The sequence below is a fragment of the Neofelis nebulosa genome, chromosome 1, assembly GCF_028018385.1.
Source record: "Neofelis nebulosa isolate mNeoNeb1 chromosome 1, mNeoNeb1.pri, whole genome shotgun sequence".
Classification (NCBI taxonomy): domain Eukaryota; kingdom Metazoa; phylum Chordata; class Mammalia; order Carnivora; family Felidae; genus Neofelis; species Neofelis nebulosa.
In genome coordinates this window covers 175,149,553-175,166,925 of record NC_080782.1, presented here as the reverse complement: position 1 = coordinate 175,166,925, position 17,373 = coordinate 175,149,553, and the positions used below count along the sequence as shown (strand labels likewise).

The 17,373-nt window shown below is 43.6% G+C and overlaps 1 long non-coding RNA gene across 1 annotated transcript; it reads right to left on the bottom strand.

Moving 5' to 3' along the window:
- Positions 1-355: 355 nt before the first annotated feature.
- On the bottom strand, positions 356-6,128 carry LOC131495694 (uncharacterized). Its single transcript, XR_009254078.1, has 3 exons — positions 5,909-6,128; positions 2,540-2,642; positions 356-608 (listed from the first exon to the last, which is right to left on the bottom strand). It is a non-coding gene; the product is annotated as an uncharacterized LOC131495694 (long non-coding RNA).
- Positions 6,129-17,373: the final 11,245 nt, after the last annotated feature.

Below are 17,373 nucleotides of genomic sequence, written 5' to 3'. Positions count from 1 at the left end.
AATCTATTCAGTCTTAGCTGTCAGATTGAATTACCACTTACATGGCTCTCCACTTGATTATTACAACTCCAGGTCCCTTCCTGAGGTTTCTCTGCTCCTCTGTTTCCCTGATTGCTTCTAGTTAAATAGTTGAGTAGACTTTCTCCTGGGCGCCGGTCCAGCATTATGCAGCGGAAAGGTCCTAAGACTGATTCCAGGCTCTACCGCTTTCAAGCCATGTGGTCTTGTGCAAATTATTAAACTTCTCTGAACCTCAGTTTACTTATCTCTGCAAGTGACTGTAATAATCACGTGGGCACGATGTTTTCTGAAGTTTAAATGAGACAGAATGCAGTAATGTTTAGCATGCCACATCAGTAGGTGTTCAACTGACATTAAATGCGTTCATTCATCAGTTTTTAAATCAGAATCTATCGGAGTTGGAAGAACTCTCTCATCTAGAGAGAGGTAGAACTGGACTCCCACCTTGACCAAGGTTATGTAGCCAGCAGTCTTTGACTGCTGTGGACTCCATGCCCTCAGCTTTAACTCCAGGTCGTGCTCCTTTCTTCCAGCTTGTTTTGAAAGAGTCTCAGACTCCCTGTATTACTGGAGCTTTCTTGGGCTTCCTATGGGAAGACAGGAAAAATGAAGGCTATACTAGCTTTCTTTCACTGCATAACAAATTACCATGAACATAATGGCTTAAAACAATGCATTTCTGTTATTTCACAATTTCTACAGGTCAGAACTCCCCACACAGTGCAGCAGGGTCCTTCGCTCAAGTTCTCACGAGGCTACAATCAATATGATGGCCAGGCTCATCCTTATCTGGAGGCTCAAGCAGGGAAGAATTCACTTGTAAGCTCACTTGGGTTGCTGGAAGAACTCATCTCCTTATTGTTGTGAGAGTGAGGTGCCCGTTTGCTTGCTGACTGTCAGCTGGGGACAGCTCTTAGGAACTAGAGACCACTCATGGTTGCTGCCATCAGGCCCTCTCACAGCATAGCATCTTACTTCTTCAAAGCCAGCAGGGAAGTCTCTACAGCCTATCACTTTGCCATATTCCATTGGTTCGAAGCAAGTCCAGGTCCTGCTCACACCTGAGGGGAGGGTATTACACGAGACATGACACCAAGGGATGGAGATCATAGGGCCCTCTTAGAATTCTGCTCTCTGTGGATACCATGGTGGGTCTTGTTTTGAGGGTGTCATAGAGCACGGTCTGGTTGGCCCTCAGCATTCTTTAATCACAACCACCACATCGCACAGCTTTCAGGGGAGCTGGATCTACAAGGGCTCTGGAATGACTGGAAACCAGACCCAAAATGTCCCCAGGAGACCCCATCAGGCCCATAGTGACACCGTAGGATAGAATGGTGCCAGTGCCATTGGGAGGAGGAAGTATGTATGTGTGCACGAGCGTGTGTGCAAACCCTTCCTGAGAGCACATCAAGAGAGACTGCCTGCCATTCTGGCATTTTCTGAAGTGCCTTTTTCCTGAGTTGTTGGTACACTCTGTGACATGAGTCACACTGTCTCTTTATTAAAAATCCATCTTCTCCAGCTGAGGCAAAGCAAATATTTACCCATATCTCGCTCTGGTCCTACCCATGGCAAATGTCCGTTCCTTCTCCGTGGAGCTGTCCACTTGGCATGGCTAAGGAAGATATTCTGTTTGTCCTCAATCCTTCTGATGACTGGAAATCTGAAAGGTGCTTTCTCCATCTCTCCTCCCCTGCCTGGAGTGAGCCCTGCCCACCACCACCTGATAGTTCATCCTGGAACCCTGTTTTCACCATGCTGTAGCTCTCCTGCCTAAATCTGCATACTTTATCTTTTCCTTTAAGATCCACTGAGCATCGTCACTCCTTCATTCGCCACTTCTTTCCCTTACATCCCGTGATTTCCCACACTACTCAGCACCCAGGATGGATTACACCCGGACAATGCTAGGTGCCTTGTCTGCTAGTGTGGTTCTGCCATCCTCCTCCCCTCTCACTCAAAGCCCCCTCCTCATACTGACATCAGTCAAAAATATGGTGGTCTTCTAAACCCCGCCTTAAACCTCATTGCCTTCCCCGACCATCCTGTGTGCGTTAATCAACACCAGCTTTGACTTCTGGAAGCACCTGCTAACTGAACATAGTGCCTACGTTAGGCATTTTATTCTGTTCCACGTTACAATTATTTCATGGGAGTGTGTCTTGTTTTCTGGTGAGATTATCAGTCTCTTGAGGGCGAGATTGGCATTTTCCCACTTTCTCTGTCTTTCCTTTTCCTAGTTTTTAGACTTTGGGGTATGGATCTAGATGGACCTGCACTTAAATGGCAGCTCCAGCACTTTCTACCTGTGTGAAACCTCTGTGGTATTTTCTCGTGTTTAAATGAAGTCAGTAAAATAGCATATGTGAAGAAACTAGTATATATATGTATATGCGCCTGGCACATAGTAAGATTCAGCTAATGAAAATTATTATGTAATACTTAACAGCACATGAATGGCCATTTCTGTTCAATCCAGAAAGAAATATTTGAGCACCTTCCACAAGCTCATTACCGTGCTTAGATGATGGAGGGATTTCAACAGGTCAAATGACCATGCTCTTATATACTGTAGAGGCTCTGAAGGCTTCCGGGAGTCTGTGGACTGACCCAAAGCCCTAGAAGAGACCAAAATAGATCATAAATATTTTTTAGAATTGATGAGAATCCCCTCATCATGGTGTCATTAAAAAAAAAATTCTTTTCAGTGTGTAGTGTATACCCATTAGCATCCACGATGAGAGTGGCCCAGGGCTTCCTGCTGAGGGCTGTTTTTGACCTTCTCCTGCTGCATGCAGGGCCTGTTAATGCGGTAGAAATGGAGGCTGGCCCTGAAGAACAGGTAACCAGATGGCACTGGTTTGACGAGTCTTGAGATGAACGATAGGCATCTTCCCATTCTACTGTGGGTGGAGACGGGAGGCAGAGTTGCTCACTGGCAGCCTCCTCCCCTCTCTCCCCGGCAGCTTGCCCCCTTCCACACAGGTGTTCCTCCTCAGAGGGCATCGGGCAATGTCTCTCACTGGGGTCACCTTCTAAAGCTCCTGGGAGTCCCCATCTCAGGATGGCCACTGAGGTCGGTAGCGGGGTGAGTGTCTAGTAACCCCTTCTTCTAGGAGCTGATGCTTCAATGGAAGGGCATCAACCATCCTGATAAGATTATGCTGCGCTAAAAGTTAAAAATGGAGCTTGGGAAAATTATCTCAAAGCTGAAGCGTAAATGTTTATCTGGGTTATTTTGCTGGAATAAGAGCTTTTAGAGGAATTTGAGGCTTTCTCCGCTCCCTTTTGTGGGTGGCTCAATAAAATAAGAAACCTTCCACATTAATTCCTGTCAGAGCAAAATTGCAAGTGGTAGAATTCATTGGTTTTCCCTTTTACAGAATGCAGAGTGCCTTGATTATTGAAATGAAATACCGCATTATGAATGCCCCAGAGGAACACGAGATTTCCTGTCTGAGAGGCACCCACTGAGCCGGTTGTGGCAGAAGGGAAAGCAGTGTTTCAGAGGAAAGGGAAAGCATTCCATCATGGGCCTGACCCTCTGAGCACCCATGGTAGAGGTACCGATGTTTCTCCATGGCATTTCATGAGGTTCTGTTTCACTACCCTTGTCCAGGCTGATTACTAGGTCCATCGATGTCAGTTTGTGCCCAGCTGCCCATTAAGCTGTGTTGCCCTCAGACCTGCCGAGTTCAGGTCGTGTCCCCTAGGGAGCTTGGAGGTAGAGAGCGAGCTCTGGGCCCACTGAGTCCTGTCAACACCGGGGCCACATGTGAAGAGGAGTACCAAGGAAATTCTGTGCCTGAGAAGAATTTGGCCCTGTGGCATTGAGGAGAAAGATGGTTTTCATTTTAGCTGCTCTCCCCATCCATCCCTGACTTATCCTTGGGGAATTTGGGACCAGTGTTCTTGACCCCCATATAACCCCTGCTTCTGAGAGCTTTCCCTCATCCTCCACTTTCTCAAGAAGTTTCCTGTGAATGGTTAGTGGAAAAATACAGGACAAGAAAATGGCTCCTTAGTTCAGTGCAGCATTAAGCAATAGTAGCAACCTGCATCCACCATATTCTTACTGTGTGTCTGGCAATGTGCTAAGTATTGTTCTCACACTGAGTTGCCCAGAAACCCTACTAGGGAAGTGCCCTTCTTATTGAGAGGTTCTGATGGGGAAGGACGGTCCAGCGCTGTTAAGTTAGGTACCCAAGAGTAGAGTCAGACAATGAGAGCTGGTGAATCCCTGTGTCCTGACTTTGGAGTCTAAGCCGTCAGGTCCCACAATAGATCGCTCTCTGCGTTTAAAGAAAAAGTTTCCCCAAATTCCTGTTTTCATTTGGTCTCTTCATCTCTTCATTTCTCATGAAATTTCTACTCCTTTGTGTTCTCTTTGCCGCTCACTGCCCTCCTTCCTCCCGTCAAACCAAAGAGCAGCTGATAGGAAGTTAGTTTATTCTTAAATGAAACTGTGCCTTAGCGTCCAAGGTGCTGGAAGTCTATGAATACTTACAGCTTTCAATGCTATGCTGCCAGTCATGTGGACTTATTTCTGGTAAGCACGTGAAAGCTTGCTGGTGGGTAGTACATTCAGCAGGTGTGGGTGTTAAGGAGTGGGGGATTGCCGGAACTATGAAGCTCCGATGACCACACCTAACCTAGCGATCCACCTTCGCCTCACGATCCGTGGGACACGTGGATCCTGCTGGAAGTTGCTCTGGAGCATGCAGCATCATGGATGAAGTCTTTTCACCAAAACTGTTTGAACAGGGTTTGATCTAACTTCCGGCTTACAGGAAACAGAGGGTTTAGGAACCAAGGGAAATGACTCAAGGAGCAAGTTAATTAGACAAATCCAAAAGGTGGCCATTCCCCAGGCCCCCTGCTAACCTCTTCTGCTACCTGCTTCAATAACATGAAATAACAGTGCAGAGGTAGGGAATGTGGAGGAGGCCTGCAAGATTCAAAGAGAATAAAGAAATGTAACAACCAAATGCAGTTTGTGAACGTTGATTGGACCCTACTTTGAATAAATGAGCCATAAAACACATTTGGGGGACAATGTGGGAAAGTTAAATATGGAACAAGGACTATATGATCGGTAGGTGCTATTGTTAATTTTGGTAGATGCAGAGTGGGTGATGATTACATAGAACAATGTCCTTAGTTTTTAGAGGTGCTACTGGAGTCTTCAGGAGTAAAATGTCATGAAACTTACTTTATATACTATATCAAAAAATATTAGAGTAAATGTGGCAAAGCGTTAATAACTGTTTATTCTTGGTAATGGGTATATGGTGTTCATTATACTATATACTGTGGTGATTGATAAATCTAATGGAATGGAAAATTACCACCTTCATTTAGTGGTGCCAAAGCAATGTAGTGATTTATAAGACCTAATTGTCACATGTACAATGGCTATTAGGCATATTGTGAATATGTCAGATTCATTTTGGTGAGTCTTTTTGATTTTCAAACCACTGTGCTCAAGTGCACTTTGACAGCCATTGTACGTTCAGTGGAAAGAACTTTCTTATTCTTTTTTTTTTTTTTTTTTTTACGTTTTTTTTAATCTAATTTATTGTCAAGTTAGCTAACATACAGTGTGGCTTTGGGAGTAGATTCCCATGATTCACCTCTTACATACAACACCCAGTGCTCATCCCAACAAGTGCCCTCCTCAGTGCCCATCACCTTCTCGTGTGGTGCATTCCAGCTTAAGAAGCACACAGAGGGAACCTTGTCTGAGGCTCTGAGGACACCCAGAGCCAGAGGGCACATGCTCTTCTACAGGGCAGCTGTGTGAGCGGGAGGCTGCCCAGCGCATTAGCTGGTCAGCCGTTGGTCTCCTTCTGCCCCTCCCGAATCCCCTCCTCTGGCCCCTCACCTCTCCTGTTTTCAGTCGTGCTACATTCATCTGCTTCCTTACTTTGAGGCTGGACCCATTCTCCCGCTCCTCTTAGGGTTACGTGCAGTATATTCCTTGGCACTGTCCCTGCAGAAGTTTTCCAGGTCAGCACCACTGCCTGATGTCTTCCACCATTTCACCTGTGCCTCCTCCACGCTTTTTCTTGTTGAACCTTTATGACCTCTCCCACTGTTACTCTGTTTATGGATTCTATTATGACAACTTTGTTTTTCTCAGTACCATCTGCCCCGTTGTAGAGGGCTGGTGATGGATAGTCACACACACACACACACACACACACACACACAGACACCCCTTCGGAGAATGTCAACTTTGAAATTGTTCATGTGCTAAGTGACACTTAGGAAAATACTCAGCAAAAGGTGAATTTTTCATCAAAACCGTTGAGATTTTCATCATCAATGTTTCATCAAAACAGCTGAGATCATGTTGCTGAGTTTCATTTTTGTTTGATGCCAGAGTATTTTCCCCCCAGTGATAAGAGTGGCTGGAACTCACCTTGGCCTATTGCTGAATTCTCTAGTTGCTTCCCTTATGTCGCATCCTGGTTTGTTTTGGGTAATTTAGGTTTTGAGCATTCTTCTCTTGTTAGTCTATAATGCCTTTTCTAAATTGAAATTCTTCCTTCAGGGAGCCAAGAGCTCTGATGCTTCTAAATTTACATCTGGGTAACAGATTTGCTACAGAGTTGGAATACTGGGGAACAAATTCAGTGTTTCAGAAATTTTACAAAGAGTTACATTCCTCAAGGTCTCATCCAGTGAGTTTCGTCATCAGGGACAGATGGTCTACTTTAAGGATGATCAGGAAGTTTCAGAAACATGACATAATGTTTATCTGTCTTAAATTTTTTTCTTTTCGGTTTGGCTTCTGAGAATCACTCTGTGTGCCCATCCCATTCTCTGTCTTGCTTTGGCAGATTCTGGTAAAAATAATGTCCAGAAAGGCCTTGGCATTGTCTTTTATAAAGAAAATATATTTGCTTCTGACAATATATTGGCTATACTTTTCCATCTTTAGATCATAAAAACTCTATATTTTCTCTTATGAAAAATAATATGCTTAGGGCGCCTGGGTGGCCCAGATGGTTAAGCGCCCAGCTCTTGATATCAGCTCAGGTCATGATGTCACAGTTTGTAAAATCAAGCCCCACGTCGGGCTCTGTGCTGACAGCGTGGACCCGGCTTGGGATTCTCTCTCTCCCTTTCTCTCTCTCTGCCCCTCCCCCACTTTCTCTCTTTCTCTCTCTCTCTCTCAAAATAAACATTAAGAAAATTTAAAGAAAAAAAGAAAAATAATATGCTTTATTTAGGAACAAACAGTTAAACCATGAGCTCTCTGGAAAGACTATTATAGGAAAGGAACCCAAAGATAATCATTTTGACCCTACGTTGTGAGAAAAATCATTCTTCATACCTGTCCTACATCTGATATTTAGACACAGCTCTAGCAACAGAGTCTCATGAGCTTGCTCCTAGGATGGCATTCAATAGGATGGGTCTGATGACATATGTATGTTCAGTGATTAAAAAAAAAATCTGAAATGCAAATCTATTTTAAACCATCTCCATAAGAGTAGGAAAATGCCCCAAATCCAATGTGTCAGCTCCTTTGCGAAAATAGTATTTATTTAGAGGCAGTAATGCATGTTAGAATTCTTTCAGTTGTTGTGTATGCTGAATATTCTTTATTTAAAAGTAGCACACGTATTTTTTTCTCCTGTCTTGAAATGTAAATATATTATGCCTACAATTTGGTTGAAGCATCTGTGCCCACTATAGTCTACACACACTGTCACTCCTCCCTTACATTCTATAGATGGTTTACTATAGTTCGGAGTCCTCAAGCTTGGGGGGTGGGGAGTGTGAACTCCTAGGATGACTCACACTCTCTATGTCATGAGTCCCTCCCATGCAGAAAAATGGAGTTATTAGCTCTACCTGGCCGGAGGCTGTTTGTTTACTCTGGAGGCAGATGGAGAGCAGGCTTCTGCAGAGCCCAGAGAGCTGTGACCCAGGAACGACGGAGCACTCCCTCCGACAGAGGCAGCCAAAGCCCGGTCACCATTTTTCCTTGGGTTTTGCATCTCCATGTATTTGATGCCCTGAAATAAGGCGCAGCCAATACTGGTCACCTAAAGAACTAAGCCGAAGAGAAGGTTGACTTGCAAAACGAAAGAGAAAAAATTAAGGAACAACTTTACTTAGAGAGGGGTAAACAGGAAGCAAAGAAAAGAGGGGGAAGCCCCAGGGATGGTAGCTTTCTCGTGTAACGAGAATTAATGCATGTGGTTACTGTACTATTCATTTAAATGGTATACAAAACAATAGAGAGTGGCTGCTTTAGTAAGAAACTTTAGTAAAGATAAGATATTAATAATTCTGCATGTTTTCATTTACTAATCAATAAGACTTGATTTCCTACAAAGAATGGAACTTGGCTTGTCTTACTGAAACCATATATTCGCCTTTGGCTTCTCAATTGTGAATAGAATCATGAAGTCCTGAATGCAGGGGTCTCGACTGTAGCCTTTTAGAAACAATTCCCACCCCAGCTGTGTCTTTGAAAGTGTTTGGAATTGCTACGAAAACCCAATCATTGTTAGGTCTCAGTTCCTCAAAACCTGGAGTTGAACAAGCCAGACACGCCTCCCTACACACCGCCCATGAATTTGAAATAGTCATGGGCCAGCCCAGCATGGATCATACATGCCCACATCTGCATTGCTGTGTATCCTCAGCTTTCCTGTGATCATCTCCTCCCAGCCCAACCTCCACACGTCAGCTTCCTGTCCCCCATCTTGGAAGCAACGACTTGAAGGGACACTTGCCAAGGAATTGAAACATGTTTACTTACCCTAAGGGGGAAATCTGGGATATATCTAGTGGCCCAAGGAATAGGACTAACATGCAGCTTTGGAACATTTAGTTTTGTTTCTGTGTCACAAAATTTTCTAGTTTGCCTTAAGAAAAATCAGAGCTGTTTTTTGGGAAAAAATGAGAAGGTGGTAAATTTTGGTTTTGGTTCTGGTTTCCCAAGAATTACCAACTAACTCCTCTTACTCTTCCCTTCTCACATACTACCTGGTCCAGATTTATGATATCAAGTAACCCCAAAATACCATGGTAGTCAGTGATGGCTTAAAAAATTAATTATTGCACCTCCCAGGTACATTTTTATTGGTTTTTCTGAAAACTCGAAAAAAAATTAGTTCTCAAAGGAGTAATTGTCTAGTTATAAAATTGTGTCAACGTGGTGAACATTGAGGGAGATGTTTGAGAAGTTTTCTTTGGCTTTTATCATCTTGTAGAAGCAGCCATTTACATGTGACCTCTCCTGACATCAGCCCAATTTGTCTCTGATCATACCACATAGCCCTTAGCTGATGTGAGCCACGGCACTCCAGGTAACACAAAATAATTTCTGAAGAATCTTCCTGCTATCAATATCTCACAAGTTCCTCAATAGCCCTATGCCATTGAATGCTATCCAGGAAAGCAGTGTAAGATTCAAAACTGCACATGACTTTCAGCAAGTTGGGGAAAAGGAGCAGGTATAGTAGGCGTTTTAGCTTCTGGTTTACTGGCCTCCAGTGCTATCTGACTAAGCAGATGAAGTGAATCACATTTATATTCAAATAAAATGTACTTGCCTTTCTTCAACTCTCAGGCACTGTTTTATTGATAGCTAAGGTTTGGGTTTTACCTTAGAGACTTCCTTATAATTTTACAACGCAGCTATTTCTTCGGATCCATTATAACTATAATCGATCCTAAGTGACCCCTCTTAACATTTCTGCTTTGTGCCCTTACTATATGTTTATAAAGTATAGTGGGAATGGTTTTGCCCTGACTTATTTTAGGGCAGCTAAATGGTGGTTATGGAGAAAGAGTCTAAATGATTATTAATATGAAGCCATGAAGAATGGGAAAAGGGAGAGTCTGTTCCACACGAGTCTTAAGCAGCGCGACTTTAGCACCAACAGTGGAAAAGACCAGTGTCTGTCAGGGCTGTACCTCATTGAGGGAGGGGCCCAGACAAGGACCTGGCACAGCCTTCTCTTCTGCTTCGAGGACTGTCATCATGTTACACTAGGGATTGTACATAAAGCCACGATGCTTCTCTCCCTGTGTGTTAAGTAATACTTCCTGTGACTATCCTTGGTGCTGCCACCACATGATGGGCTAAGGAAGAGGAGGGAATTGGGAGGGGCTTCAATCGGCAACAAATGAGGAGGGCAAGGGACAGGGCTGGAGGGAAAGACAATTAGCAGCTGAGGAGCAGAAGGAATCTGGAATAGATCTGCAGAGTTTACATAACGAGTGTGGTTCTCATCCGGGGCATTTCCATATGCTTGGACTTTCTAACCTCACAGGCACCTGGTAGAGGTGCACTCTGCCCACCAACCTGAACTATGTCTGTGTAACTTGCTTTGACAATGAAAGAGGAGGCAGATGATATATATTTCGTGCCTAGGTGGAAGCTTCTGGAGCTCTTTTTGTTCTAGCAGCATTTTGTCCCCATCCTCTTTTTGTTCTAGCAGCATTTGAGAAAATTGGTATTCCATTGGCCTGGATCCCTGGATGACTACAATGAGCAGAGCCCCCATCAAACTATGATGGTTGTGTGGAATGACTGAGAAATCAACCTTTTGCTTTAAGCACCTGAGATTTGAGGGATTTTTGTTGCTGCGATGTAACCTAGTCTAGCCTGACTGATACTGAAGGAGCAGACGGAAGCTGAGAAAATGCCAAATGAAAACATAATAAGAAAGAAAGCAAAAGAGTTAAAGATGAAGAAAAGGAGAAAAAAAGATCAAGGAAGACATGGGGAAAAGGAGAGAGCAGGAAAAAAAAGAGTATAAGAAAGAAGAGAAAGAGCAGAGGATGGCAAGAAGAAAGTGAAAGGGGAAAGTGACAAAGGAAAAAGAACCAAGATGATTGAGGGCACGCTGTCTGGTATATCTGGGGTGATAACTCACCACGTAAAGTAAGGGTATGGGTCTTGAGATAACCGTGTATTTCCCTTTACTTTGTAAATGGTTGCTAGCTAATATCTTCATAGTTTTGCCCCCAATCTGTATATTTAAGACTTGGTATTATTTTTACATGCAAACCAACCAACTAAAACATATGGGCACAAGATGGTCTTTGAGATTGGACAGTGCAGGTACATTACCAAATAACAGTTTGTTGAAGGAAAAAGCCTGACATATCGTCTGATTCCAAGTTCTTCAGACCATGCCCCAAGGTAAGGCTCCCATGTGGCTGTCTCAGGGGCTAGGTGGACCCAACAATTGATCTACCTTGGTTTCCCCCAGGGCAGGTACACTTTGATGTGATGTGTATAGCAGGCTTCCACATAAGATTTTATTTGAATAAAGGGTTCCTCATTTTCAAAGAAAAAAAAATCGTTCTAGCAGCAGATCCAGTCCATCATGGACAAAATACTAAAACACTTCTCTAATATTCCTTCCAAGCATCACGTATGAAATGCGCTCTTCATTCAGAATGAAGTGACATTTGCAACTTAAAAATATGACTTATTAAGGGAAGGTTGCTGTCGGCCAGGGATCTCACTTGGTCAAGGGGCCTTGAGAATGGTCAGTGGGGAATGAAAAATCTGTGTGGCGGTCCTGTTGAGGGAGGACCCTATACGTTGCAGGGATGACTGGCACAGGAAGGTTTCCTAGAGGTCTAGTTTTACAGAAAGCCTTTTCCCTGTTCAAAACCTAAAGCTATGTTCTGGCATTTTCATTAGAATGCATGGCTAATCTCCCCTCCTACCCAAAGCCAGGGGCAGCAATCCCTAGGATGGGTCTGTTCCCAGGGGAGCATGACGCGTCACCCAACAACAGTAGGGGTTATTGACTTCTGAGGATGAGGTGGGTAAGACTAAAATGAAGCCTTACAGGCTACTTCTGGTTTGGGTATATTTTTTCCTCAGGAAAAGCCACACTGGCCATCTCTTCATGGGAAAGGCAACCCATGGGTCTGCAGCTGGACTGGGGAGACTCCAGCTGTAGTTTGGACCACAACAGACCCCTGTTAGTTTTGGATAATTTAGGAGAAACAAGGTAAAAGCAGCAGCACCCAGGAGTGTTGCACACCAGGTTTTATTGGAAAGGGAACATGATGGCAGTTACCCAAACAGGAGCAGAGACAAGACCAGCATCTGGAAATTTGAAAGGTTAAATGAACTACTTTGATTGGCTGTCCCGTTCCTTCGGTTGCTTGTGAAGCCGGCAAGTAGCACAAGGCATGAGAAATTCCTAACAGTGCTTCTAGCGCTCAATGCACCGTCCATTCACTTTATGTTATCCCAGACTTAGATACTTGCGAGAATGTTTTTCATCTGTGGATTGGTAACATTTCTAAATTCAGAGTGTATGGAGGTAGTTTGAGCTCTGTTTATATAATGCGTGTTCATGTTGGCATTTGTCCCTAACTCTGTTTCTATAATCATGCCTCCCCACCCGGTGCTGTAACTTCAGCCGAGTGTAAAGCAATAGCCCACCCGTGGCTAGGAATGGTCCCACATGGACAATCTAGAATGATTTTTTCCTACTAACTAAATAAAGAAATGCTCATATTTACCTGATTTTTCAGCTTGCAAATGAAATAGTCCATTCCTCACATTGGTTATAGTTTAGGAGATATTTGGCACTATGATAATGTAATGGAGCCAATGAAAACCAGAGCTTTCTCTGCCCTTAATACCTGGAGAGGAAAGAAATAGCATTAAAACCAGCATCCGTTCGGGTAGGAAGGAAAGATTGGGGAGAGGAAAGAAGATAGGAAAGGAAAGAAGGTAGAGATTACTTTGTCTCATGTCCAGAGTATGTTTTCCATGAGGAAAAAGAAGAAATTCATGGTTTGAGGAAAGAGAGGTGCCTGAGAGGGAGTGTGGGGAGTAAGCATGCTCCAGAACTAAGGGGCAAAAACCAAAAACACTTAGCTTCATGGAGCAGGCGGGGAGAGGCACAAGAAGTGCCAAGGACCCCCTGGCTCCCAGCAATGCTGGAGGCAACTAGAAGATAGAAAGAAATAACACCAGAGTCAGCCCTGAACGGTCAGGGCTCCATTCAGCCTAACCGGCCAGTGTGCGAGCTTGACCATGGGAAAAACTGGAGTTGCATGGTTGAGGATAAATGGCTGAGAAACAGGGAAGCTGAACGATTGGTTCCAGGGAAAAGCATAACAGCACAGGCTCAATCCTATAAAACACACTCATTTACTGACAATGTTCACTTGAGGCTTCTGTGAAGACTTTTTTTTTTTTTTTTTTAAGTTGGAGCCTTGTTATATCATTAGACCATGTTCTGGGTAGAAGGGTAGCTCTGTGTTTCTTAGCTGAGGCAGTTCCTGCCTGTGGAGCCTGGGGAGAAAAATCTGTATTGGTGTCCTTTCAATTCAGTAAGGCCAAAGAACCATTAACATAATCGACAGACACATGTCATTATACAGTTGTCAAAACGTACAGTATGTACAAGAGTGAACCCAAGGTAAACTCGGACTTTGGGTGATTGTGATGTGTCCATGTAGGTTCATAAGTTGGGACATACGTCCCATACTGGTGGGGGACATTGATAATGGGGGAGGTTATGGGTGTGTGGGGGCAGAGGGTATATGGGAAATCTCTGTGCCACTAGCTCAATTTTGCTGTAGACCTAAAATAGCTCTAAAAGTAAAGTCTATTTTCAAAAGAAAAAAAAAATCCATGACTGTACAGGTGAAGAAGCAAAGAGACAGTATCATATAAGATATGGATCAGTGCTACTTATTTACTATCTTCCATGGAAAATTTCAAGATTTTTATGCCAAGGTGTATATTTTCAGAGTTAGTGAACATCTTGCATAGGATGTAATGGGATCCAAAGAGATGTTTGGGGTAACAATGTCTGCTCTTAAAAGTAGAAGTGGGGTAAATAGGTCCATTCTTAGTATAAATCCATATGCACTCATACGCACTAGCACACATACACTTGCACACACACACACACACACACACACACACAGTCCCACCATTCAAAATGTATTTAAAATGCCTAAAAGGGCACCTGGGTGGCTCATTCGGTTGAGCGGCCAACTTCAACTCAGGTCATGATCTCACGGTTACATGAGTTTGAGCCCCACGTGGGGCTCTGTGTTGACAGCTCAGAGCCTGGAGGCTGCTTCAGATTCTGTGTTTCCCTCTTTCTCTGCACCTCCCCCCTTCACGCTGTCTGTGTCTCTCCAAAAAAATGAATAAACGTTTAAAATTTTTTAAATAAATAAATAAATAAATAAAATGCCTAAAGAGGAGCAAAGACTCACACCCAGCTTTGAACTTGGGAACTTTCCCCACAATATGTTTGCTGTGTGTGTGTGTGCGTGCGTGTGTGTGTGTGTGTGTGTGTGTGTGTGTGTGTGTATTTGATGAAACATGCCTGAGCTCAAGCCAAAATACACTGTCACTGTGGCTGTGTGTCTTAGAGATGCAGGGCTTTGCCAGTGAACTGTGTGGGTGTAAAATAGAGGAGAGAAAGTGATAGGGCAAGATTCAGCTCTGGCGGGCATTAAAGAATGTAATATTATGCTTCCTAAGGTACCTTCTCATTAGTGATTCAATGAGGACGTGTTCATGCTTCCGATGGATGTTTAATGCCTTAAGTTAAGTGAAATGTTCCTGGAGATAAATTCATCTCCTTTCTCATGTGCTCTGGATGCTTAGTAAATATTTAATGTTGACTCCGCATCTTCCTCAGGTTCACGAAGTCCTTCTCTGCTTTCTGAGGGAGCCGCCCTGGCACGTGCTCAGAGAGTAGACCCTGCACCTTGATCTGTCCCTTCCAAAGAAGCCACCTTGCTATAGCTCTGAGCCGACTGGAGGCAGCCGTGTCACCCACAGTAACAGCCCACAATAACAAACTCTTAGTGGGCCCTCTGCTTTTCCCTATTCCCGGCAGCTTCCCCAGGTAATTCTTATGATTACTTCCATTTTCTCAAAGAGAATGAAGCTTAGAGAGGGTCAGTTGCCCAAAGGCAAATGGCTAGGAACTGGTGAGCCGAGGCTGAGACCCACAAGTATCTAACTGCAAGCACACACATTTATATGATGGACACCTTACTCTCCTATCCCTGCGAAGCACCACTTTTATCCAGAAATCATTGATCTCCTGGGTTCCCACACTTACGGATGTTTCTGAGGGGGATGGAAGCCTTTCCCTCTGGTCCCAGGAAGGGAGTTGTGCTCCCAGAAGTGAAGTTGGTGCCCCACCATGTCACACACCAGCACACCGAGAACAAGGTCTCCTGAGAGTCCAGGCCAACCATTTAGAGCATGTTTTCCGATTATACATTGGTGCTGCATGGTTGCCTGCAGGGCCAAGAGTGTTCTTTGTCTCAGAAATTGTTGCCAGTCTCATAAAGAAAAGTGGAAAAGTTTTCTAGTCTTCAATAATCAGCCGTCCTACACTCACCAGTGGTAGGGCCACTGGGCACAGAACGAAAGGAATCAGCATGGCTTTTTCCTTGCCCAGCACACATTTTTGTTAAGTGATCAGCCCAGAAATGCCATTTGTTCATCAGAGTTATTCATGCTGAGATGGCTTCTTACCTCTTGGAGCTGAAAAACTGAATTTAACAAGATGAATGGTGTGAACCTTGAGGCTGCATGGAACAGGAGCAAGATTAGTTATTTCTCAATTGCCAAATAAATTCTAACCAATTTACGGACCAACAGATAATGGCTCAAATCCACAGGATCACTTCAGGTGCTCTGGTACTTGGAAACTTTTCCAAGAGGAAATATGTATGTCTTTTACAAAGGCCAATAAGATGGAGTTTCAGGAAGTCAGAGTTACCAAGTTTGTAGCTATTGGCCAAGCCCTGAATAGCATCAGGCGAATACTTAGCAAATATCCGTGGTAACTCCATCCACATCCACTAATGTGGTTCTGCTCCTGCCCCCAAAGGCAGTGCTGACCTGCATACTATTAACTGTAGCACAAGAAAGCCCACCTTGGCTGTGGGGCCTCCCGGGGTCTTGAGAGGCACTTCTGGGTGGGCCCAAGATAGGAGGAGTGCCTCAGTGGTCCAGACCCCTCAGATTCTTGGCCAGCCCCTAATATACCATACAGCCTTCAGTTGGATTTTCATATTAAAAAGACAGGAAGGTAGAAATACCATACAACCTGGCAATTCCACTTATGGTTATTTATCTGATGAAAAGGAAAACACTAATTCAGAAAGACATATGCACTCCTATGTTTATTGCAGCATTATTTACAATAGCCAAGGTGTATATATATATATATATATATATATATATATATATATATAATATGTATTATATATATAATGTACAGTATATATATACAGTATACATACAGTATATATAATGTACAGTATATATATATAATGTACACACACACAGAGGAATATTACTAATCCATAGAAAAGAATGAAATCTTGCCATTTATGACAACGTGGATGGACCTAGAGTGTGTTATGCTAAGTGAGCTAAGACAGAGAAAGACAAGTACCATATGACTTCACTCATATGTGGAATCTACAAAACATAACAAATGAACAAACGAAAGAACAACAATGACAACAGAAGAAACAGACTCATAAATACAAAGAACATATTGGCAGTTGGCAAAGGGGAGGGAGGTGGGGGGATGGGAGAAACAGGTGAAGAGTATTAAGAGGAACAAACTTCTAGTTGTAAAATAAATAAACAGATCCTCTCGTGGGGATAAGAAGTATAGTCTATGGATTACAGTCAATAACCTTGTAATAACATTGAATGGTGACAGAGGACAACTAAACTTATTGGGTGTGGGCATAATATATATAATTCTCACATCACTATGTTGTACACCTGAGATGAATATAATATTGTATGTCAACTATGTTTTAGTTAAAAATAAAAAATAAAAATAAAAGGGCAGATTGAGCTCCTCCCTCAAACCTCTAAAAGGAGTGTAAAGGGTTTTAAAAAAACATTAAAAAACACTCAACAGAGAGGAAACCACAGAAACCTAATTTTGCATGTCGCAAGACAGATGGATGAATGGCCACTGACTTGGCAGATCCCTGGGAGCTGAAACCCAAGCCAGCAGCAGGTACAGACAAGAAGCAACCTGACTGTGCATCAGAAAACCAGCAGTGATGGTGCCAGGTGCTTTCAAAGTGGGGGTGAAGAGAGGGCTGGAGATGGGAGAGCGGGTTGAAAGTCTGAGAGGCGGGTAGGTGCTAGGCTCCCCCTCTCCATTCTGCATAGCCCCACGAGCACGCTCCCTTCCCCCATCCCAGGCAGGAGACTAGAAGTGTGTTTTTGGAGGGTAAGCCAGCAGGGTTCTGGCACAGGGAAGACCCAGACACAGCTCAGGGCACAGCTCAGGGTAGTGTGTTCCACAAAGCACTGGTTCTGGTAAC